The 23763-nt window shown below is 42.1% G+C and overlaps 1 protein-coding gene across 2 annotated transcripts in view; it reads left to right on the forward strand.

Moving 5' to 3' along the window:
- The window catches only part of TMEM200A (transmembrane protein 200A), a 43531-nt gene that overhangs the window by 14866 nt on the left and 4902 nt on the right, over positions 1-23763 (forward strand). Inside the window, exon 2 of one of the 2 annotated variants that reach the window (XR_014155044.1) lies at positions 6172-6366. The exons of the other annotated variant lie outside the window; for it this stretch is intronic. The gene's annotated coding sequence lies outside the window, so the exon portion shown is untranslated. Of the gene's footprint in view, positions 1-6171; positions 6367-23763 lie in introns of those variants that run through there. 2 annotated transcript variants of the gene reach the window in all.

Raw genomic sequence — 23763 nt, forward strand, 5'->3', positions numbered from 1 at the left:
GAAAAAACTCACAAGACTCGCAAGACGTTTTCATCTTGCAAAGCAAGCCCATAGGGAAATTTGTCTTGCGAAGCGCCTCAAAAAACGGAAAACCCTTTTGTCTAGCGGGTTTTTCGTCTTGCGAGGCATTCGTCTTGCGGGGCACCACTGTACCTAGGCTTTTCAGAACAAGCTGAATATGCTCACTAGTTCCTTTGTAAAATAAAGACACACCTTTTAGAGGAGAGCAGACACCAACGAAACATTCCACCCGTTTCATCTAGGGCATTTTTTCTGGCCAAGTTACAAGGTGATTGTCCTAGGAGCCCTGGTTGTCTACTTTTTAAGTTTTGTTAAAGTGATGGCTGTGTACGAGCTGAAGCTATAATAATTAAGATTAATTTGCCCTCCATGTAGAGATGTGTGGGTATGTATGGAATGTTCTGTGGGTACATGTATTGTAGGCTCTATATCCATTTAGGTAAAGGTGATGCATAGGTAAAGGTAAAGGGACCCCTGACCATTATGTCCAGTCATGACCGACTCTGGGGTTGCGGTGCTCATCTCGCTTTACTGGCTGAGGCAGCCGGCGTACAGCTGGGAGCTAAACATGGCCTCCCAGTCTGACCCTCAGGAGTCTTCCCCAGGCTACAAACCCTCCAACAGAAAAGTCCTCTTTCCATAGCCAAACTGCTCACTAGCCCTGCTATGCAGATTCCTTGGGTGTGTTTTGCCTGAATCAACTACAGCCTCGAATTCTGGTTATGCTTTATAATCCACATTTTCTCCTCTTTCCACTTTTGCCTGTGGCCCCATCCACCACTGGTTTGTGATCCCTGGAAGGAAATGTGGTCCTCGTGCTAAATGGTTTCCAGTCTGTTGAATTAAATGGATAATCCATCTGATTCAGTAGGACTTTTATTACGATCTAAACACTGGACTTTGGAAGCAGAATGTAGCCTCTGAACTGGCCATTCATACACTAAACATCATGTCTGGTTTAGCCAGTTTTGCAGAGGGGAGGTGTGGTCACATGCATGTTGAATTAGAGAGAAATTTTGCATGTTATGTCTTTGGCGTATGCAAGATTGCTACAGGCCGATTCTCTGTTCTTTGGAAGCACTTGCCCATTAAACCCAGGCTAGTTGTTTGTTCAGCTCTGGCAGAGGCTCTGGAAAAACACTGCTGTTAATTTTGGCTATTTTTCCAGGGTGACTAAAAGTTCTCTTTGTATTTCTATTCAATACAAACCAGAGTGTGCCACAAGCAGAGAGCAGGTTCATTTCTGAAGGTGTCTGCAAAGCATCGTAGTAGAGATGTCAATTTCTCAGGCTTGCTGCTGTGTTTTCTAGTTTTGCAAAGAATAAATCCATTACATTGTAGCATTTTAACAAGCATGTTTGGGGTAAATAAATTTTGAATTCCAGAATACATCAAATACACAGCCAAAGTAAAACAATGAGAAACATCCATAAGTAGAGAAATGGTTTGGAAGCTTTTTTAAAAAACGAATCAGACATTCTCAGTGGTGGCACCCTGTCTGTTGAACTCTTCAAAGGGAACATATTTAAATGAAGGCTAAATACCTTGGGGGGTGGGTTGGTTCTTCAGATGTTAAATACTTCTCTTCTATTGCATTTTTATTGCAGCCCTGTGTTTGTAATATTGCTTTATTTGTAATATTGCTTTGTTTGTATGAGTTTGACCAAACTGTGGGAGGCAGTGGAAGACAGGAGTGCCTGGCGTGCTCTGGACCATGGGGTCATGAAGAGTCAGACACGACTTAACGACTAAGCAACAACAAACATGGTAGTTTTAGAGTTTTATTACATTAAACCAACCTTAAGTAAGGTTAATGAGAGAAAAGAGTTGTGGCATCTGGTGCCTGCCAAAAATGGAAGTAGTACAGTTCCCAGACACCTTGTCAAACCACTTCCATCTGGCCTCCCCTTGGCTCCACCAGGTAAGGGTGTTCCTAGTTGCTTCACCCCAACCCTACCTATGGAAGCCACACCTGCCAGTCATGACGACTCATTAGAAATATAACTTTAGGTTGCATAGCAGATGCTGGGGGATCCTGGCATGTGTTAGGCCATGTTTTCAACAGCATGCTGTTCTTCTCCCCATCCCTAACTTAATGGGGTTTTTTGTATTATTTATTTATTAAATTTATATACTGCCCTTCATCTGAAGATCACAGGGCAATTTAATTAGTCGTGATTGATGTACCATGTAGATATACATGTATACCATGTAGAACAATATTTCAAATTGCTTCACAGAAGCCTATAGCCTATAGATTTGTTTATTTAGTATGCTGTCTTTGGTAGGAGGTGGCTGTTTAATCTTTCAGACTGTCAAGGCTGCTTCCCAGCTCAGCGTCTAGGCAGCTATTCCCAGGTCTGTGCTCTATGGAGCAGTTGCAGCAACTGGGGAGCACCCCCCTCCTCCACCAGTTTATGTACCTTCCCCTGATGGACTGCATACATGTAGCCAGAGACTGCTCCTGCATGGAAGCTGCCTCTGCTCTTCCCACTTCAGTTCTCTCCTCCCTGGGAGACAGTGGTGCAGGAGAGGGTTGTGCAGCATCTTTTTTTAAAATAATAATAATAATAATGTTTATTAAGGTTTTAAAGGTTACAAAAAGAAAAAAGAAAACACACCAAATTAAACACAGACTTGTAACAAACAGAAAAATAGATACAATTAAACCAAAAATAAAAAGAAAAAACACAAAAAAGAAAAAAAATACAACGAACCTTCCCATAGCTTATCTTTCATTTGCTTGTTTCCTTGACCTCCTTGCACCTCCCTTTTTTGTATTCTAGTTTGGTTAGCTATTTCAACAAATCCTTTCCATCCTTCCCAATTTTTATCCTAATACAATGTAACTTTACCTTCCCTCCTTTCATCCATTAACAATCTATTTTTACTTAATCCTTTATAATACTTCTGCTAAAACCACATAACTTCATTCCAGCCTCCTTCTAACATTCCTTAATTTTACAATGTTTCTGTAAATAGACTTTAAATTTCTTCCAATCTTCTTCCACCGACTCTTCTCCCTGGTCTCGGATTCTACCAGTCCTTTCCGCCAGGGTTGTGCAGCATCTTGCCCTTCACTTGCCTGGCCTGCCTCCAGCTCTGAAGCTTCCCTGCCTCTGATTCTTGCCTCCTGTCTGGTACAGGTCCCCACCAACCGCTGCCCCCCTCTCCCAAGTCAGGTTCCAGCCCCCCCTTCCCCTGGTGCACCTTGTCATCGTCCTGCCAGTACCTTGCATAGGCCTTAGAAAACATGTTAAGAAGTACAGTGGATGCTTGGGTTGCAAACGTGATCCGTGCAGGAGGCACGTTCACAACCTGCAGTGTTTGCAACCCGTAGCGCCGTGTCTGTACGTGCACGGGTCGCAATTTGGTGTTTCGGCGCATGCACGACCGCCGAAACCCAGAAGTGCCGTATTTTTCGCTCTATAACACACACCAGACCATAACACGCACATAGTTTTTAGAGGAGGAAAACAAGAAAAAAAAATTCTAAACGAAACAGTGGATGTATGATTTTTGTGGTTCATGCTGTGGCCACAGACATGTGATCTGACAGTGAGTTTGGAGTAGCCCAATGCAAAAATCCTGAGGATCCATGTAGATCCATGCTTTGTAACCACGTTTTTGCACCACTGCGGCCCCAGGCAACAGTGGGTATGTGATTTTTTTGGTGCAAGATGTAGCCATGGACATGCTTTGTGATCTGATGGTGAATTTGGGGTGACCCAGTGCAAAAATCCTGAGGATCCATGTGGACCCGTGCTTTGTAACCACGTTTTAAGTGGGGAGGGAAGGAAAAGCACTCAAGGAACAAGGAGCACGCGTGGGGTGGGTAGAGAAGGATGCTGCTAATAATGCAGAAGAGGGGTATAAGGGGAGAAGGCTCCTCTCCTCTCCCGCTTTGCTCCTTTAAAGCAAGCAGGCTCTCTGTCCCTCTCTCCTCCCCACTCAGTGGCTCTTCTCCCGCTTTGCAGTTTCAAAGCGAGACACAGAGGAGGGAAGGAAGGGGAATCATGGATCCTCTGCTCACGACTGCAGCAGATCCCCCCGCCACCCGTAGGCATTCGCTCCATAACACGCACAGACTTTTCCCCTTACTTTCTAGGAGGAAAAAAGTGAGTGTTATGGTGAAAAAAATATGGTAACCTGTTCCGGCACTTTCGGGTTCGGCGCAGTGCACAACCTGAAAACATGCAACCTGAAGTGTCTGTGACCTGAGGTATGACTATACAGCTGTTTTTGTGTTACGGAATTTAAAGAAGAAAAGCAGGATGAAGCACATTCAGAATAATAAAATACTTGGATGGAGTTTCAAGGGAGTACAAAAAAAAAAAAAACATAGGAAAGGAAAATATGGCCACAGTTGCATGAAAGCCTTTAATTGCTGGTTCAGTTTCACAGACTCAGCTGACTAATGACATAACAAAAAATCTGGTTGCCGAAACTGGCCCGTTATTTATAACAAAACTACTGGGCTTCAGCAGCTGTATCTCTTTTCTTATCCCCTCCCCCTTTAATTTGACCCAGAGTTTGTTAGAGCTCAGTTTGAGGCCACAAGCATGTTGAGTCATAATGGTCTGTGAGTATTATGTTAAGTGCCTTTTTATTCAAGAAATAACCACATGTTGCCTTTCATAGCCCTCAGTTAAACTCAATACACAAGCAGTTTCCAGGCTATTTTCTCTTAAGGCAGGTGCAGTAAAGCAAACAGCTAATTAGTGTTCACTTCACTCTAATTACTTTCTCCAGATAGCCTCAAGGCAAGGATAAGGTAACCTGCAAGATATAGTCAGCCCTCCCAAATAAATCCCACATAAAAAACACAGACAAACTGCTTACTTTAGCTATTATCTTAATTTCCTGGGTCTTGATCCATGAAGTAGAAGAAAATGACAACTAGCAGAGGCTCTTTACAGAACAGATGATTGACAAGAGTTCAAAAGACACTGAACTTCATCATCATCATCATCATCATCATCATCATGTTTTAAAAGGACAGTCATCTGTTGGGATGTCCTAGCTCTGGATTTCCTGTTACCATGCAGGAACTGGACTAAATAAAATTACAGTGTGCAGGCTGGTGTTGGATGTTTCACAGTTCTGCTGCCTCCCAGCAGGAGATCCAAGAAGTTGCATATTAAAAAAATGGATGTCTATTGTCCAGTCAGCAGCTATCCATCAGTATGAGCTAGCCTACCTCCATTAATCCATTCCCCTCTCTACAATCTATGCCACACTGTTGGTGGTGCAGTGCTGAGGAATCACAGGTAGATGTAGGCACAGAGTGAATTTGTTATTGTACCCCAGTAACCCCAATTGAGGCTTTGGCACCTAAAACCTTTGAGGCTAGGCACCTAAAAATAAAAATGTGCTCCATGCACGTGCAGTTTGAATCTGATTTAATTCAATGCTGGTTTTAAAATCTGTATTGTTGCTGTTTAACAACCTGCAGTCTGGAAGAAGGTGCCAGTGCCCGTCAGGAAGAAATTCTGGTTTGCTGCATTCTAAAAGACCAGTGTTAGTGGTTGTTGACCAGCTTATTTATGAGGAAGCAATTAATGGGCATGGACAACAGCAGTGCTCTGATGGACAGTATATGTTCTGGGTGGGATGGAAAGCCCACTGAACAAATTAATGACTAGATTTGGTGGCTTGTTGTTCTGCACATCTTCCCAAGCAAAAATTGCCTGTCCATGTCCATAAGACTGCCTACAGCAAAATAGATGCTGTCCGATTTAATAAAGGGTTGTGCAAGACTGACATTTCAGAGAAGCAAAAGACAGAGGCCCTGATCCCGAAAAACAGTGGGTGACAGAGAAAGTATATTTTCTTTTCCTGTTTGCTTTCGCATGAATGTAAAACACACCATTTCCTTAAAAGGTTAAGGAGCTGATTTGATGTTTCTTGCTCATTCCTGATATTTCTATAGGGCACTAGAGTTAATGGAATTATTCACATTCGAAGGAGTTTTTGAAATGCCAAAATATATTTGGGGGGGGGCTGTCATGTGCCATAGGATAGTATTCGTTTTACAGAGTATAGCACGCAGTCCAGGGCAATAGTAACAGAACTTAATCACTGCATAAGTATGATGCCCTTTATATGGGGCTACCCACAATGACACCTGGGTCATTTCTGTTAATACAGAGTACTGTGCCGCGCCTTCTGATGGAGTGGATTGCCAGAGTATATTTCAACATCAACAATCTATACTGGTTCCCTCTTGGTTTCAAAGCATGCTAGCGAGGACCTATAAAGTCCCATACCAGAGTGGCCCAACTTTTCTTACCAAGTGGGCAGCAAGAGTACTTTGACATGGAACCATCACACTGCTTTCCCAAAGCCAGGTAAGTGAGGCACTGGGCTTTAGGAAGGGGGTGCAAGGCTCTGGCAGGGTCCTAGAATCCTTACACCTTCTTCACAATGTTGGGAAAGTGCCAACTAGGCCTTGGAAAAGAGGTTGGAGGACTTTAGGACCTTGTCAGAGCCCTCATGCCTCCTTCCCAAAGCCCAGCGCCTTGCCTACCCAGCTTTGGAAAGGCAGCGCAAGGGCTGGTGTGATGGGGAGAGGGGCTGTCAAATGTTGCTGAGGGCCACCAAAAAATGGCCTCATGTTGGACCACTGTGTCCTATACAGTATTTCCCAGAATGCTTACACTCTTTTCTGTACAAATTCCAAGGTCATTCTGAAACACTTTTGTAAGTACAGTGGTACTTTGGTTGTTGAACATAATCCGTTCTGGGAGTCCGTTTGACTCCCAGAATGGTTCAAAAACCAAGGCACAGCTTCCGATTGGCTGCAGGAGCTTCCTACACTCAATCGGAAGCTGTGTCGGATGTTCAGGTTCCAAAAAGTGTTCGCAAACTGGAACACTCACTTCTGGCTTTGCAGCGTTCAGGAGCCAAAACATCCAAGTACCAAGGCGTTCAACAATCAAGGTACAACTGTGCACAAATTACAGGTGGCAACTATTTTAGGTATGTCCAATTGACCTGTGATCACCAACACATGGGTTCTTTTGGACCTGGAAGATGGCAGAATGGTGGTGGAATGAGGGCAAGGTGTAATGGGGCAGGGCATGCTTATATGTGCTCTACCGACGCGTGTGGGATTTGGGAATGGAACCCCTGTGCGAAATGGTCACTGACTGTATGCACCAAGTTAGGACCACAAAGGTACCAAAGACACATTCTTCTTATACTTTCTCCCTCAGCTTATCTTTTGGAAATCCATGGCTTTGCATCTTCCAGAAGTGGTTTACTATGATGCCTTTACTCAAACCAGTCTCAGTGGGCAGGGATTGGGAATAATAGAATGAACTTAGCATATTTTGCTCACCCTTTGGATGGCAGGAGGCCACAGCCCCAACCACATGAAAGAATGAACAAGAATAGTTTTGGGCTGATCACTGCTTTGAGGAGCTAGGCCATAAACAGCTTAGGGCCTCTAATTCTAAACATCCATTGAAATGTGTCTCCCCTGCCTTCATGAAGGGAAATGGCAGACTTAATTCTTGGTACAAGCGGATGTTAAAACATTTCCTGCAAGCACAATGACAATTGTTATTTGACAATTGTTGCAAAAAAAACCCCTTTGCAGCTGTACATATTATTAATGTCTTATCTCTTATTAAAAATCTTGATTATGCCAAATGCTTTACAAGAGAGTGTTTGGTTCCTTATTTGGTTTCTATTCTTTCCTCCATTAGAACAGATGTTCAAACAGAATGGTTATGGCCTGTAACGAAGCAGCATATATCTTGTCAAATGCTTTGCAGATGTATTCAATTTGAATCCATTCTTGAATGCAACCCCTTTGATGATGATAAATAACATTCAGAGGTTTGGGAAGTGGGGGTTAAGCTACTATGTTAATGCTGTTTCCCCCCTCCCCCCAGCAGTTGATGTTTTGCTGAAAACCTGCCTTGACTTTTTAGAACTTATTGAAACTAATAAATGAGTTATGATGTCGTAATCACCAACACAAATAGAGCTGATTTATATATGGCAAGCATTAACCTTTGCCCAATGGAAAAACTCTATCAATCAGTTGACAGTTCGAAAGCATAAAATGTTCCATAACGGCTGAATAAGGGCCTGTAATTGCAATGACTATTAAAAGATTTATGTCATGTTAGTCTAGTTGTTTATCTGTTAAGAGTGTAGGACAAAGCTAGACTCTGTCTTGCTAATATATACCAGTAATATATACCAGTATAATTTGAGCTTTTAAGGAGTCGCTTTAAAGTTTTTCCTTGTACAGGAGATCTGTTCACTCTTTTCAGAGCTCTGTGCTGCTCTCCTGTTGAAATGGATGTTTACATGTATAGTCCCTGCGCCATATTAACTTCACTATGGACCACAGACACAATATGCCATTAGTGGAAAGCAATGCACTGCGACAGGTGCCTAAAGAAGCACTAGGGCTGGGTGACCCAAGCAAATAAACAAGCCAACCCCAAAGGCTTCAGAGAAAGCCTAAACACGATCACCAGTTAAAATTGGCCAGAGTCAGGTAACCCTTCTGTGATAATACACAACACCACTGGGTGCTTCAAGATTCATTAACAATACTCTTAATACATTTTCAAGAATAACCATCATAGTGCAAAACACAGAAAATGTCCTGATATGCTTTGTTTTCATCCAAACTGCCTTGCATTGACTAAGAGTGTTTTAGCCAAGACTTTCAGATTTAAATCACTGTGAGCCTCAAGTGACTTCTGGAGTTCATGAATTTCACTGTAGGTGAGTTTCGTGGTGCCCATTTCAGACATTACTACAGAAACAGAGAAAGAAGATGCACAAGTTGTTCATGCTACTACTTTTCCGGATTTTGAATTGTGAACTGGCTTGACTCAGATCAATCCAATGACTTTAGGAGTAAAGGAGTAACACAGAGATCGGAGCTGTATCTTTTAAATTCCTTGATGCCAGTACAAGACAAAACAGCCACAGCTGCTGATTCTCCTCAGGTTTTTTCCTCCTCTTGGTCCTTCCACCTACCCGCCATCATCCCACCTGCCATAATGGGCAGATGACTGAGAAATGATGCAGAAGAGAGAAATCACCTATAGCGACTGCAGCTGAATCTTATTCTCAACAATGACCACTTACCTCTCTTCTGCCCCAGCCCACCTTTCCCAGTGTGCTGGTTGACATGTTTATGCTGAAGCTGCGAGGACAGTAAAATCCCAAAGACCACTGGGAGGAAAATGATGATGAATGTGACAGTAGGCATCAGCACAGAGGAGTTAAAGTATAATAAATGAGTGCAGGCTCTGCATACAACCAAGCCCTCACAGTATCCCTCCCAATGTGCCTACATTTGGGTTTGGGGATCACAAGAGATGAGTTTGGGTTGGTTCAGACATAAGCTGACTCTTCCCAAATTTTGATGAAATTTATTTCTGAGTCAACTTTACATGAGAGCGGAGATTGCCCGCTACTAAAGGTGGTTTATAGGCATGTGTAACAGCCTGACAGCCCTATTTAAATAGAAAAGCTACATCTGGGCAGCAGGGGCACTAGGGGTCAAAAAGGCAAGAGTGTGTGCATGTGTGCTTAACTCTTTCCCCACTTTCCTTTTCCAAACATAGCATTTCAAAACAGAAGGTTCTTTGGGGAAGTCACAGTTTGGAAAAGGAAGGCAGTGGCAGGGAAAGGGTTAAGCAAAGCACCCCATGCTGCTACTTGTCCAGTCTCCAATCCTCCCTACAGAAATAGACATTACTGTTTAAAAAGGGCCATCAGGGTACTACTAGCATGCATCTGCTGTGCATAATGTCTAATTTGGCCCATAGCATTTATTCTGAGCAGATCTTGGCAATATCTCTTCACAACTGTGAAATCAGCCAAACTAACAATTGTAAACATGACATTTATGTTAATGAAAATATTGCCTCAGAAAAGTGCCTTGAAAAGGGGGAAGTGACAGATTTGTGTTTTATAGTGTCTACTCAGAATTAAGCCCTGCTGAGTTCAGTGGGGCTTACTCCCAAGTAAGGAAGTCTGTATGCTTAGCCAGACACAAGATTTCTCTGGGCAGAAATCCTTTTCTTGTTGCATCTTTTACTTTTTGACGTTTTAAGCTTAACCTCTGAGCTGATGGTTTGCAGGGCAAGAGATGTTTACTGTTAAAAAATGTTGTCTTAATCTCCCTTCCCAGAACAGGAACAAATTTAACTTGATTCATTATCTGTTTTATGACAGGATGCTAGAGCCATCGGAAACTGTTACATGATGTGAGCAACTTAAAACAAAACGAGTTTTTCAGCCCAGCACTCTGTGTTTTTTCTCCCACTGAACTGAATGGGCCTTACTCCCAAGTCAGTGTACAGAGCACTGCATCCCTAGTCCTTAATACAGTACAGTCGTACCTCAGAAGTCTAACAGAATCTGTTCCAGAAGTCCGTTCGACTTCCAAAGCATGGCTTCTGATTGGCTGTAGGAAGCTCCTGCAGCCAATCAGAAGCTGTGGAAGCCCCGTTGGATGTTCAGCTTCCAAAAGAACGTTCGAAAACCGGAACACTCACTTCCGGTTTTTGATCATTCTGGAGCCAGAACATTCGACTCCTAAGTATGGGAGCCAAGCTATGACTGTACTGTTTGTCTCCGTTTTCAAGGTTGATCTACAAGTCAGGGTTCCAACTCTGGCTGCCTTTGCTGAAGTGTAGCAAAAAGAGAAACCGCAGGTCAATGGTGGAGGAAGGAGCAGGAAGCAAAGGGGCAAAGGGAAAAAAAGTCCAAGTCATCAGGGAATTTGAAATACAGAAGTTCAATCTTTTGCTAGATTATCTCTTTCTTTCTTTCTACAGCAGAGGAAAGAGGAGATAGTATAACAAAAGATTGAACTTCTCTGTTTCAAACTCCCTGATGAAGGGTATTAGAGGTCTGCAACATATTGAATATCATCCCCCTCCCTCCTTTTGCTTCCTATTCTCCACCCTGCTTGTGTTGAGAAGGCATTGGCTAAATCCCATTTTAGTCATGGCCTTGCTGAGTGCCCTTGGGTAGGTTGCTATCTGTCAGCCTTGGGCCTCCAGCTGCAAATATGAATAACAGAGACCTTTCTCAAAAGGATTCTTCAAAGGAACATTCAGACTACAGTGGTACCTTGGGTTACATACGCTTCAGGTTACATACGCTTCAGGTTACACACTCCGCTAACCCAGAAATAGTGCTTCAGGTTAAGAACTTTGCTTCAGGATAAGAACAGAAATCGGGCTCTGGCAGCACAGCAGCAGCGGGAGGCCCCGTTAGCTAAAGTGGTGCTTCAGGTTAAGAACAGTTTCAGGTTAAGAACAGACCTCCGGAACGAATTAAGTACTTAACCCGAGGTACCAATGTATATGAAGTGAAGAAATATAACTCACCTTGAACCCTGGAAAGAAGTAGGTCTATATAGCTTTTAAAAATGAATGATTTGCAGTAATATTAGATAGGATATTATCACCAAACATAATACAAAAGATTTAATCATTTTATTTATGGTTGAATCCTGTCCTTGGGTTACTGTGGCCAGACAGCATGTCCTCCCATCATTCATAACCATTGGCCATGTTAGATGAGGTTGATGGCAGCTGCAGCCCAGCAGCTTAATGTAACTTATGGATCAGTGGAACCACTGATAAAGTTATGGGAACTAGATATTGGTGCTCAGATTCTTCCCAAGGACTGGAATATACTTTGGGAATCACAACCCTTAAAATCTGTTTCCAGTTTTCTTAGGGAAAACTGCTTAACATTATTACACAGATGGTATTGCGCTCCTTCGCAAAGGTAAAAAATGTTTTCTTTATCACCTAATTGTTGGAGGGGCTGCAATCAAGTTGGTACATATTATCATTTATGGTGGGAATGTCAGTTTGTGCAAGATTTTTGTGATTTAATTTTGACATAAATGATAAATATTACTAAATAAATATAGTGTGTTGTACTAAATTAATCTTACTGAATATTTTTAATTGTATCCATGTAAATACATTGCCAAAAGAATTGGTCTTATATATGATCTTGGCATGGAAGTGAGAGCTGGACCATAAAGAAGGCTGATCGCCGAAGAATTGATGCTTTTGAATTATGGTGCTGAAGGAGACTCTTGAGAGTCCCATGGACTGCAAGAAGATCAAACCTCTCCATTCTGAAGGAAATCAGCCCTGAGTGCTCACTGGAAGGACAGATTGTGAAGCTGAGGCTCCAGTACTTTGGCCACCTCATGAGAAGAGAAGACTCCCTGGAAAAGACCCTGATGTTGGGAAAGATTGAGGGCACAAGGAGAAGGGGACGACGGAGGATGAGATGGTTGGACGGTGTCCTCGAAGCTACAAACATGAGTCTGACCAAACTGCGGGAGGCAGTGGAAGACAGGCGTGCCTGGCGTGCTCTGGTCCATGGGGTCACGAAGAGTCGGACACGACTAAACGACTAAACAACAACAACAACATGATCTTGGCAGCACAAATATTAATTGCAACTCAATGGAAAACAGCCCCAAATATTGCAATGGACGCTTGGTACCGCTCACTCTAGAATATAGCTGTAATGGAGAAAATCATGCATAATTTGAGATTTCGAGAAGGACTGGAACCTCCCGACACCTTTTATATGTTTTGGCATTCCTTTGTGGCATTTACATCTGAACCGTCATTTTCAAGATGAACCTGTCAAAACTATTCTTGATGATGTGATAAAGTCGATAGCCTTTACTTGGACTTTGTTATTTTAACTCAGGTGCACCTACTCATTCTGCATGCCTATTTTATAGTTTGTGTTTTTCACATGTTAATTTTTTTGTCTGTTGTTATAATTGTTCTCTTTGTTTTATATACATTATAAAATGAAATAACAAAAAGGACTTTACAAAAATAAAATAACTTGAGGGCATCATGTGGGTTATACTCCTGGCCTCCATGGTGCACTTATAGGTCTTTTAAGTAATCATGCAGAAACGGAACTCATACTGTATAAGGAGCCTAACTGCTGGGCCCGTGACCAGCTCTAACCCTAAGCCAGCCACTCTACCACCAGCAGGTTTCAAGGCATTGAACCTGAGCCTAGCAGTCAGTTGATTCTGAACTGAACTGAACTGAACTTTCTCACAAGGCCGATTTACCTGAGGAGTCAAGTACCTCTGATTCCAACAGCATAGGGGCACATCAGGCAGGAGACCAGAGAAAGGAGGAAAATCCAGTTTGCATAATTCGGCCTTAAAATGTAAAACAGATGTTAGTTGGCATGTAATCTAGCTAATGTACAACTGTGTTCCATTTTCCCAGAGTTTTCTTCTGCTCAGCTGTAGAGACAGGATATTGGTGTAGCTGGTCAGATAACTCAGTGCAATTTTCATGTAAAGAATTAAAGAAGCTCAGACTCAAGACTTGAGATTACTTAACCAGATTTCAGCTACATCTATCATCATCCCTTATCACTGGGCTTATCAGCTGGGCCTGATGGGAATTGTAGTCCAAGGTCTGGAGTGTCTTCTAGTGGCAGCAACTCCTTTCCTTTCTTTGTATTTTCTCTGGCCTGGACCAGACTTAGTTGAACTTGGGTCCTGCTGAAGCCAGTAGGGCCAATTAATTAGGCTGCCACACTGAAAACAATGGGACATAAATGTAGCTGATTAACTTACAACAAAATCCTATAATGTATTCTCATAAAAGGCTGATTAAATTCAGCGGGGCTTACTCCCAAGTAAGTGTGTATAAAGTTGCAACCTTGGTGTGGATCTAACCCTCGGTTTTACTTTATCTGGAATTTGCGTGCAGCTGTCTCCATTAAGGTAGAACGTTTAGCAAGTATCATAGAATCATAGAGTCATAGAATTGTAGAGTTGGAAGGGACCACGAGGGTCATCTAGTCCAACCACCTGCGATGCAGGAATCTTTTGCCCAATGTGGACCTTGAACCCACAACCCTGAGATTAGGAGTCTCAGGCTCTACCATTTTTCCTTTAGGCTTTTCCCCCTCATCAAACATCTTGGACTTGCAGAGCTTTAAAAATCAATTCAGAAACGGGTGAGAAAATATTTAAGGAAAGCAAACACAATACAGGAAATGGAAAGGGGGGGCATTGGAGAAGTGTGAGCACTGTAACTCTCTTGATTGTTCTATACAGTGAAACTGTGGCACATTATGCAGAAAAGAGAGTGTTTTTTTCAAACATATCTGCAAGGGCAATTATCCAAGATGTAACTAAGCTGCAACTTAGGTTTGTGGTTTTTTTAAAAAAAGGTTTGTTTAGGTTTCTTTTTAAAAACCAAAAACTTCCTGACATTTAAACTCTGTGCATTAAAATCCTGATAAAAAAAGAATGGATTAGAATGTGATTTCTCAAGACGGCACCTGTCATTCAACAAATCTTTTACAGAATGTTGTTTTTCATAAAAATTTACCTGATCTTATAGCTCACAGATAATGCTCTCAGCATTTAGAAACACTTGAGGAATGCAGTGCTATATCATAGGCAGGCAAGTTGAAAGAAGGTAATAAGAGAGATTCTTTGCTGTCTGAAAGACCCTTCTGGGCTTGAGGTTTTACAGTGTTGTAATTTGAGTGATATGATATATAGCAGAAACATCTGAGGCTGAACATAGAAGTGTGTTAGGGGTATGTAATCAAAGGTTAGAGGGATGATTTTGCTTGATTTTTACTCTAATACTTCACAGTTCTCAATTTGGGACTGAATCCTGGAATATTACTAATATTTGCCATTGGCTGTATTTTTATCCCACCCTTCCTCCAAGGAAATCAGGGCAGTATATCATTGGACCCCTTCTCCATGCACAGAATGTGCCTTCTTTCTGCCCCACAAAATACTCAATAACAAGCACCCACATATTTTAAATTAAGAGGCAAGTTTCCAGAGCACAGCTTCCTACCAGAACTTCTGGCACTTCTCTTTTTAGAAATTAATCCCTGGGCACAACAGTTCTCTATGTGGAAGAGTGCTGGGAGGATGGGGGAAATCTCAGATATCCTGGACACCATCTTGCAAAGGGATGAGACATTTCTTCAAAAGCTATTGGAATATGTAACCCTTCTTGGAAGGTATGGTCTCAGGCACAGGTATATATCCTGTCTATGGAATGCTTTCAGGTGACAATCAAGGAGAAAAGGAATTGGTAATAATGGTTTGTGTCAAGGACACGGAAAGAATCTTCTCTTTCATCTTTCCTTGTAGACTAATAATAGCTTTTCTGCCAGGGAAGTGTGAACTGACAGGTTTTTATGCAACTTGCTTACATGTCCAAAATGAAGGTTACCCTGGGCAACAGATAAGAGAATGCAAGTTAGGCAGATGCAGAAAGCTGCTGGAGGGAGTCCATTCTTCAGTTCTATTTCCCTTATCTTGGGCAGCAGGCTTCTGCAGAGAAATCTAACTGTCAATTTGAATTTCAGTAGGTCCAGATGTGCATCAAGTCATCAAATGCTCTCAAATCCTCCCTTTAGGAAGCTGTGCATTTCATTTGTAGCCACAACACAACCTGCCAATTTTGATTTTTGAGGCTGTGCAAGAGGTCCCCTCACATATGTGGCATGCTGATAACAACAAAAAATTGTGTGGCACTAAAAGGTGACATTATTGGGGCAATGAAGATTATTTGAGGAATAAAGTTTTAAAAAGCAACAAAACTGCAGGTTATTTTGCACATACGTAATACCCTTTATGTAAGCATGAGCAGTAAATGGATCTGTCAAAAGTACTATGGGTTTTTGGAAGGCCAACAATAATTTTCAGATCAGAATTTCAGGTTTCATTTTCAGAGTTGAATTGCAAAATAGTGCATAGAAATGCTTGCATAGTTTTACTTTCTCTCAGTACTTGCAGCTGATTCCCTTGCTGTGTCTTAAAGTCTACTTATTCATAACTGTATAAAGTGGTGCTTGCTTTCTAGATTCATGACTACTTTGCCTTTGCAGTTTAGGTATGTGAAATATATGTGCCATTTTTTAAAAGCCAGTCTGGTGTAGTGTTTAAGGTTGCCACCCTAAGCTCACTTTCCTGTAAGTCACATTGCATTCAACAGGACGTATAGTTGAGTAATCATAGTTAGGATTGCATTGTAAGAGCATCAGTCTAGGACTGGGGAGGCCCCAATTCAAATCTTCACTCAGCTGTGAAACCCACTAGGTAACCTCGAGCCAATCACCATCTCTCAATCTTTCCTATTTCATCTTCGTCATGGTGAGGATGAAATTGGAGGTGAGGAACTATGTATGATGTATTGAGTTTATAGACAAGGTGGGATATAAATCCAATAGATAATGCCAACTCTCTTCTTTCTACCTTCATGTTTCCCCTATGTATTTTGATTTTGGTGTCCTTGCAAACCTGAATATCATGCAGAGATAAGATTGGCTATGGCTCAGATGTAAACTCAGTGGCAATGTATTTCCTATTGTACAATTAAGTGGTGGAAGCATTTGTTACAACAGTGGTGTAAAAATCAAGTTAAGAGAAAGAGGTTCTGAAAATAAAAGAGGAATGAAGGAATGGTCAGTGAACATGACAATGTACAGCTTTTAAATCCAGATCTTTGATCCAGGTATACAAATTTTTATAAGGAAACCACCACCACAGTAATGAGTTTATGAGCAGCAGATCATGGAATATGATGCAGGCTGCTGCACCTTCTTGCACAACCCTCAGTAACAGACCATGTGAAAGTACTCTACCAGATTATATACACCTGGGTTTTTTGCTCCACCCTTATTTTTTGCTCCTCTTCCTCCTGTGGAAGGGCTGCGATTCAGTGGCAGAGCATCTGCTTTGCATGCAGAAGTTTCCTGGCTTAGTCCCTGACATATCCAGGCAGGACTGGGAGAATCCCCTTCCTGAAACTCTGGAGGCCATGTCCTAGCTGCAGCCATTAGTTAAAAAAGGTAAAGGGCCCCTGGACGGTTAAGTCCAGTCAAAGGTGACTATGGGGTTGCTGCACACATCTTGCTTTAGGCCGAGGGAGCTGGCATTTGTCCACAGACAGCTTTCTGGGTCATGACTAAATCGCTTCTGGTGCAACGGAACACTGTGATGAAAGCCAGAGTGCACAGAAATGCTGTTTACCTTCCCACCAGAGTGGTACCTATTAATCCACTTGCACTGGTGTGCTTTCAAACTGCTAGGTTGGCAACCATTAAAACCTCCTTACCTTTACAAATGTGCTGTTGAAATGAAATGGCAAGAGGCAAATCCAGGGGGTGGCATCAAATAGCAGACAAATGGAGAGATGCTGGACAGTTCCCAAAGAATGTTCTTTGGTCGACCACCCAGTTCTGTTTGTTCTGTCACAGTAATATTGCTATCTGCATTACTACTGTGTTAGTAAGAAAGATAATAATGCACAAAAATTTGTCTTCTGGAACTGCCACTCCTGCTTAGAAAAAGCTATTATTATTGCCCTTTATGTCATTGTATTGTGCTGTCATTTTCTTTGCCTCTCTGCTCCTCCTCTGCTCATTTGCTGCGAATATAGTTTTGAGATTTGAAGTGCATTCCCATTTTTAGAGTAAGATTAAAGGATTTCTCTAATAGTAATTGCACTCTTGGCAAAAAAAGGCAAATGCATCTTAAGTTAACAGTTTTTCCTAACCTTTCTTTTTCAAACACTCCTTACATAAGTAGGAGAAATGTCCCCCCACCCTTATTAATCTAATTATCCTATAAATATATTGTGGATATTGAATAGATTTTTAGATTAATTTCTAAACAATTTTTGTTGGGGGCTTAGGAAGGCAAAAACATACCCAAAGCAGATTGGGATGTGAAAATCAGGGTTGAAAACCCAAAGATTATTTCCCAAAATAGAAAGAAGTGTCGCAGTTTAAAGAGCTTAGGACAGTCCACAGCAGAGCTTGTGCCTCTTATGAAATGGTTTTCCTATTTGTTTTTGTCTCTGTTCCATTTACAGAAACGGCTAGATAGTAAAAAGTGGCATTCTAGAGACTACAAGACATAATTGCAGCTACAGATGGGGCTGAAGACAAATGTTACTTGAAAGGACAGTCTTTTAATAGTTGCTGTGTGGGGGCAGGTGCATCAGTAGTGAGGGAAGAAAGTGTTACAAGGTAGAAGGGGAATGACAACATTTTTTAAAAGGCTTTTAAAGAGAGAGCATGCTACATAATTTGCTCGAGTCTAGGGACCTGAAGAATTGTCCCTTGCTTTCGAATCTTCCTGTGTTTTAACATACACATCAGAGACCCCTCTCTGTGTTGCCATCAAGTGGAAGGTAATCAGGGAAATTGTCTTTTCAGTGGTGGCACCCTGGTTAAAGAATGCCCTCTTGATGATTGCACAGTTAGTCTGATTAGCTTTTATACAAGGCCAATATTTATTTGCTTGACTTTGAGATGCAAAGAGACAAAGAATGATTCCCTCCCCAGCAAGTACAGTGGACCCTCTGGATACGTAATTTTCGGGTTATGAACGCAGCAAACCCGGAAGTGTATACTTCTGGGTTTCACCATATGTGCACAGAAGCAGCACCTCTGCCTACGGACTTTTCGGATTGTGGATGGACCACTGGAACAAATTTAATTCATATCTAGAGGGTCCATTGTACTTGCAAAAGTCCTTCAGTTTTCGAAAGCACTCAGTGAGGATGGGGGGATAGGAAGATGTCATTCCTGAGCTGAAGATGGGAATGTTCATGCATCACTATGTTCCCCCATCCTCTTGCAGAGATCATAGTCCCAAGAGCGCAGTCAGAATATTTACATCCTATTACAAAAGCTTTGGCTATCTAGACACCTTTCAAAAAGTTGTGGCATCTCCAAAACTGCTAGTTTTGCAGACAACTCCAGATGCACTTAACAGGTGTCAGCTTCTCCAAATTTCTCTAAAGGTAACTGTATCATAACATACAACAGGAGTGGAGAACTTATTGCATTAAGGCAAAATTGGCCCAGCATGGGTACCAGTTGGGCTCAGGAGGCCATTCCCCATGAACCACTTCCTCAAAAGATGACACTTTGACATCAGGTGAGGGGCAGGTGGAGGCGTGGCTTCCAATGCATAGTCCAGGGCCTTAAAGTGATATCCTGGTTGTGCATTAGCAAAGGAGGCTTGATGTCACTGCCAGTCCCATGAGTCAACATTAAAAACCACCCACTCACAACAAGGGGGGGTCAGAAATTGTTTCCATGTATGCTTAACATAAGCGACGCGGGTGGTGCTGTGGGTTAAACCACAGAGCCTAGGACTTGCCAATCAGAAGGTCGGCGGTTCGAATCCCCGCAACGGGATGAGCTCCCGTTGCTCGGTCCCTGCTCCTGCCCACCTAGCAGTTCAAAAGCACGTCAAAGTGCAAATAGATAAATAGGTACCGCTCCGGCAGGAAGGTAAACGGCATTTCCGTGTGCTGCTCTGGTTCGCCAGAAGCGGCTTTGTCATGCTGGCCACATGACCCAGAAGCTGTCTGCAGACAAACGCCAGCTCCCTCGGGCTATAGAGTGAGATGAGCGCACAACCCCAGAGTCGGTCACAACTGGACTTAATGGTCAGGGGTACCTTTACCTTTACCTTATGCTTAACAACACTTTCTCTCCCCACCCCACCAACTATCCCTTTCCCATCTTCTTTGTAATTGGGAAGGTTGAAAAGATCAGGAAGGGGAAAGGAACAATAAAACTGTAAAAAAAGTTTAAAATATCAGTATTGATTTTTAAAGTGGTCATTCCCCCCCCCTCCCCACCAACCATGAATGTTATGTTGTGCAACACTTTGCAGTCCTCTGCTGGAAAAGCACCCTAAAAATATTAATACAAATAAATACAAAGACAGGGAGGAATACTTAATTTGTAAGTATATGAAGTCAGAAGCATTAGACAGCCCAGCTAGAGGTTGCTTAGCATCCAATTCTCTTTGTGACAGAAGAAAGAAGTAAAATAATATTGAAAGGGAAAGTGGTCCTAAAGAAGCCTTTCTAGGTCATGATTCTTTTTACCCTACATGAAAATAAAAAATGCAGGTTTGGATCCTGAGCTCCATGAACAAACAGAAATGCTTAAGAGGGGGAAAAAGGAGGGGGAGGCAGGAAAGTCCCTTTCTGTCACTGCCTTTCATTCCTAGAACTCAGGTTCCAGGCCATTGTTTTCTTTCAACCTGTACCCTTGTCTGCTTTTTTCCTGGTTGATTGTGAAGAGCCACTTGAGGGAAAGTGGTGTGTGAAGTACCTTTAAAGTGTTTACAATTGCTATCTAAAGGGCCTGATCCTGATCCTTAGCATTTCTGTAATAAATTATCTAGCAATGTAGGCTGGTTCACTTCACAGAAGCACCTTGGGGTGGTGATGCCAGGCTTCACTTAGGGTGGCTGAGTGCCCTACTTTACAAAGGACAGCCCTCCATTTGAAGAGCTGCCTGGTTCAAGACCAGTTTTAAGACAAAGAACCATCAGAAGGAGGAAAAGTGGCCTATCAGCAATACCTGAACAGCAATAGTGAGATAATTATGCTTTGTTTAAATTATAATAATAATTTTTTCTAAATGTTTACCTACACATATGCAGATCTTATGCAAACGCCTTTCTCTTTCTCTTTCTCTTTCTCTTTCTCTTTGGTGATACGTGTAAGTGGCCACACTATCTCCACTCATTCTGGGACACTGTTTGTGAAAGCCAGCACCTCCATGTGGGAACTTCACACTTAATGAGATTTTTTAAAGTTGCAGAGGGCTGAAAAGAGGCTGATGGAATCTTGCAAATCGTTGGGGCTGCAAATACATGCTCCTCATGGAGGTTACCCACTGGTGGTCCCAGTATGCTCCCCAAATGCTTGCATGGCCATTGCTCCTTCGACAAGTGTCAGCAGGGCCCATGGCATCATACCAGAGCTGGTGGCAATTCTCCTCCAGAGTCTTAAAAGCAGTATGGTCACTTTAGGAGCTGTAATTCTGGGAAAAGCTTACCTCCATAGTTTGATGCTGTATATCATATCATGGGCCTTAGCAAAACCAAATATGCTTTGTATAGTTTTCTCTGCTGCATCTAAAGCAGCTTGATCAAATACCATGGCAGATTGGATGCATGATGTGTTTAATTTGCAGCATGCTTCAAGGACCAGACTATGCATGAAGATCCCCACAAACCAAGTAGACTAAGAACTGACTCGCCATTTATGTGACACCGAGTATTTGCCGCAGTACATGCATAAACTACAAAGGGGAGATTTCCAAACACACTGTGCATTATTTGCACAGCACCAGCAGTACACATGGTATTTTAGAATAATAAAAACAAAGGGTAGGTTCCTACCTCAAGGAAGTTACAAACGAATTTTAGCTGGGAAAGGGGTTTCAGAAGATGACAACAGTGGAAGGGGAGGAGAGAATAAGAGATGAATTTCAGCAAATGCAGTTACATGTATTGGGGCTTTGTTTCAGATAGGCATGAGGATTAATGCTGGACTTAGACAGTACAAGAGATGGGGACCTCCAGCAGAACAGTACCTTATCCTCTTCTGTTTGGTAGCATAGTTAAGTGTTACCCCCAAAAGTGTGGCATGACAACATTGTGTTCTTAGTGCTCTTGCCCCTGCTCTACATTGGCGGCTGCTTGTGTGAGGCATGGAAAACTCAGCTTGGTTCATTATAAGATTTGTGTTACTAAACCTTACTGTGGGAGAGAAGAGGCAACAGACTTCTGTTTTCAGTGGGCAGCTGTATATCGCCTGCAGCATCTCATTCTGACCTAAGGGTTTAAGTCAAAGTACCAGGAAGTTGCATCCCTGCTGTGGTTCATGTCCACTACATACTCCTGAAAGTCGATAGACACTTGGCATTGTACTTTGTTATTGTTATTGTAACCAACACTAGTTAAAGCACTGATGTGCCACAGAGTCACAGTAAGTGTGAATGGGTCCTAACAAATGTAGTGCTAGGTGCATTTTTGCTCTATTTTAAGCCCCTCAGTAAATATGCAACAGATACACCAAGTTTTGATTCTGTGCCCCTGCTGTGAGGCTGGCCAGCAGCAGTGTGCTTGTTCTTGTGCTACTGCTGTCATGGCAACATGCTCTACCACCACTCCTACTGAGAGGTCTGTAGGCTCAGCATTGGTGCTTTCCTGTTGCTAAGCATCTGCAATGTTTGCTCCAGGCAGGATTCACTGTTCCTTAAGAGTAAGTACAGAGCAGCAACGTGTTATTTACCTCACGGAAACCAGTCCATGTTACAAACACAAATACACTGCTGCTTTGTACATACATACATACATACATACATACGTGTGTGAAAAAGATAGAGCACAATATGTTCCATACTGTTGTTTGGCAGTAGGTACCTATAAGTAATACAAAAGTTGTTTCCACAAAGAATATTCCTTCATCTGAAACAAGCAGAGTAGAGATCCTCTCCCCTGGCACCCACTTTTCTTTCCCACTTCCTACTTTGCAAACTGGGTTGCTTCCATTTTAATTTTTCAGTGATTTCAGTATGAATAATGGGAGCATAATTTCCTTGAATCTATTATGTCAACCCCACCTCATCTGTCATAAGGTTTTATATCTAAATCTCTGCTGTTCTGGGTGCTGAATTTGGTTATAGTGCAGGACAAAAGGCTAGTTTCCACACTAAACAGGTTTTCCAACATAAAGATAGGAACCCCGAGTGACCAAGTTCCCAGCTCTGTGTTGGAGCACCTATGTATGAGTAAGGCAGCACTCTTCAGACTAACTAATATAAATTATCTGTTTATTATTAATTAAAGTTGTACATCCCTTCATCTGAAGATCCCGGGGCACAGTTCGCGACAGAATAATACAAAATGAGAAAACAAAATCCATTAAAAAGCAAAAAACAAAAAACAAAAACCAATAACACCCCTTCCTGCAAACACATTTTAAAAGCCACGGAATGTTAATCAGTGGAATGGCTGTTTGAAGAGAACATGTAATGAAGGCTCTCCCTGGGGTGAGCATTCAACTAATGGGGAGCCACTGCAGAAAAGGCTTGTTCTCATGTTGCTGCCTTCCACAACTCTTGTGGAGGAGGCATGCCTTCACTGCCACTAGGTAGTCTAAATGATGCGCCTCACCAGTGTTTGACTGCATTCAACCAGAGTCGTCCCCCCACCCCACCCTCCGCCAGTCACATTCAAGCAGTCTCCTAGCTTGTTTCCTTGCCCTAAGCTCTGTAGTACAGCAGGGAGCTAAGTGGGCTACATGAAGTGTAGTGTAATACAGTACACGTTTTTAAACAAAATAACTAATAACTGACTACCACCACCCTGCACAGGCACCTTTTCCATCTAAAGTAAGTTTATTGTGATCCTGCAAAGTCAATCTTCATGCTAAATATACATTATGGGATGGAACCACGTTGGGAGAAGCAGTGGCCCACATCAAGCATTTGGTGTGAGTTCCTGGGGAACGGATTGTTCTGTTGGCTCTGACTGCATTGGTCATATGTTTGGGGATGCAACTACTGATTTTTTTTTTATAAAAAAAACTTTATTGAAATTCAAGAATAACATAAATAATACACACACTCTTAATTCGACAAAAAAGAAAGTGTCCATGTACAAATATTCTTCTATGAATTTAAAAAAGTAAGCTTAGGTTAAATTTGTACAGTCTCCTTTTTCCTGTCTTTTTACTAACGTAAAGTAGACTTCCTATCATTACCCGATGTAAAGTTCCTTTCTAGTGTTGAATGTACTTCATTGTTACCTTATTCCTTCTGTATTTTCTAATACATTCTTACAACTGTTTGTACCCTTTACCTTATTTCTTCGCTGTC

The sequence above is a fragment of the Podarcis erhardii genome (assembly GCF_964252035.2).
Source record: "Podarcis erhardii genome assembly, chromosome: 3".
NCBI classification, from domain to species: domain Eukaryota; kingdom Metazoa; phylum Chordata; class Lepidosauria; order Squamata; family Lacertidae; genus Podarcis; species Podarcis erhardii.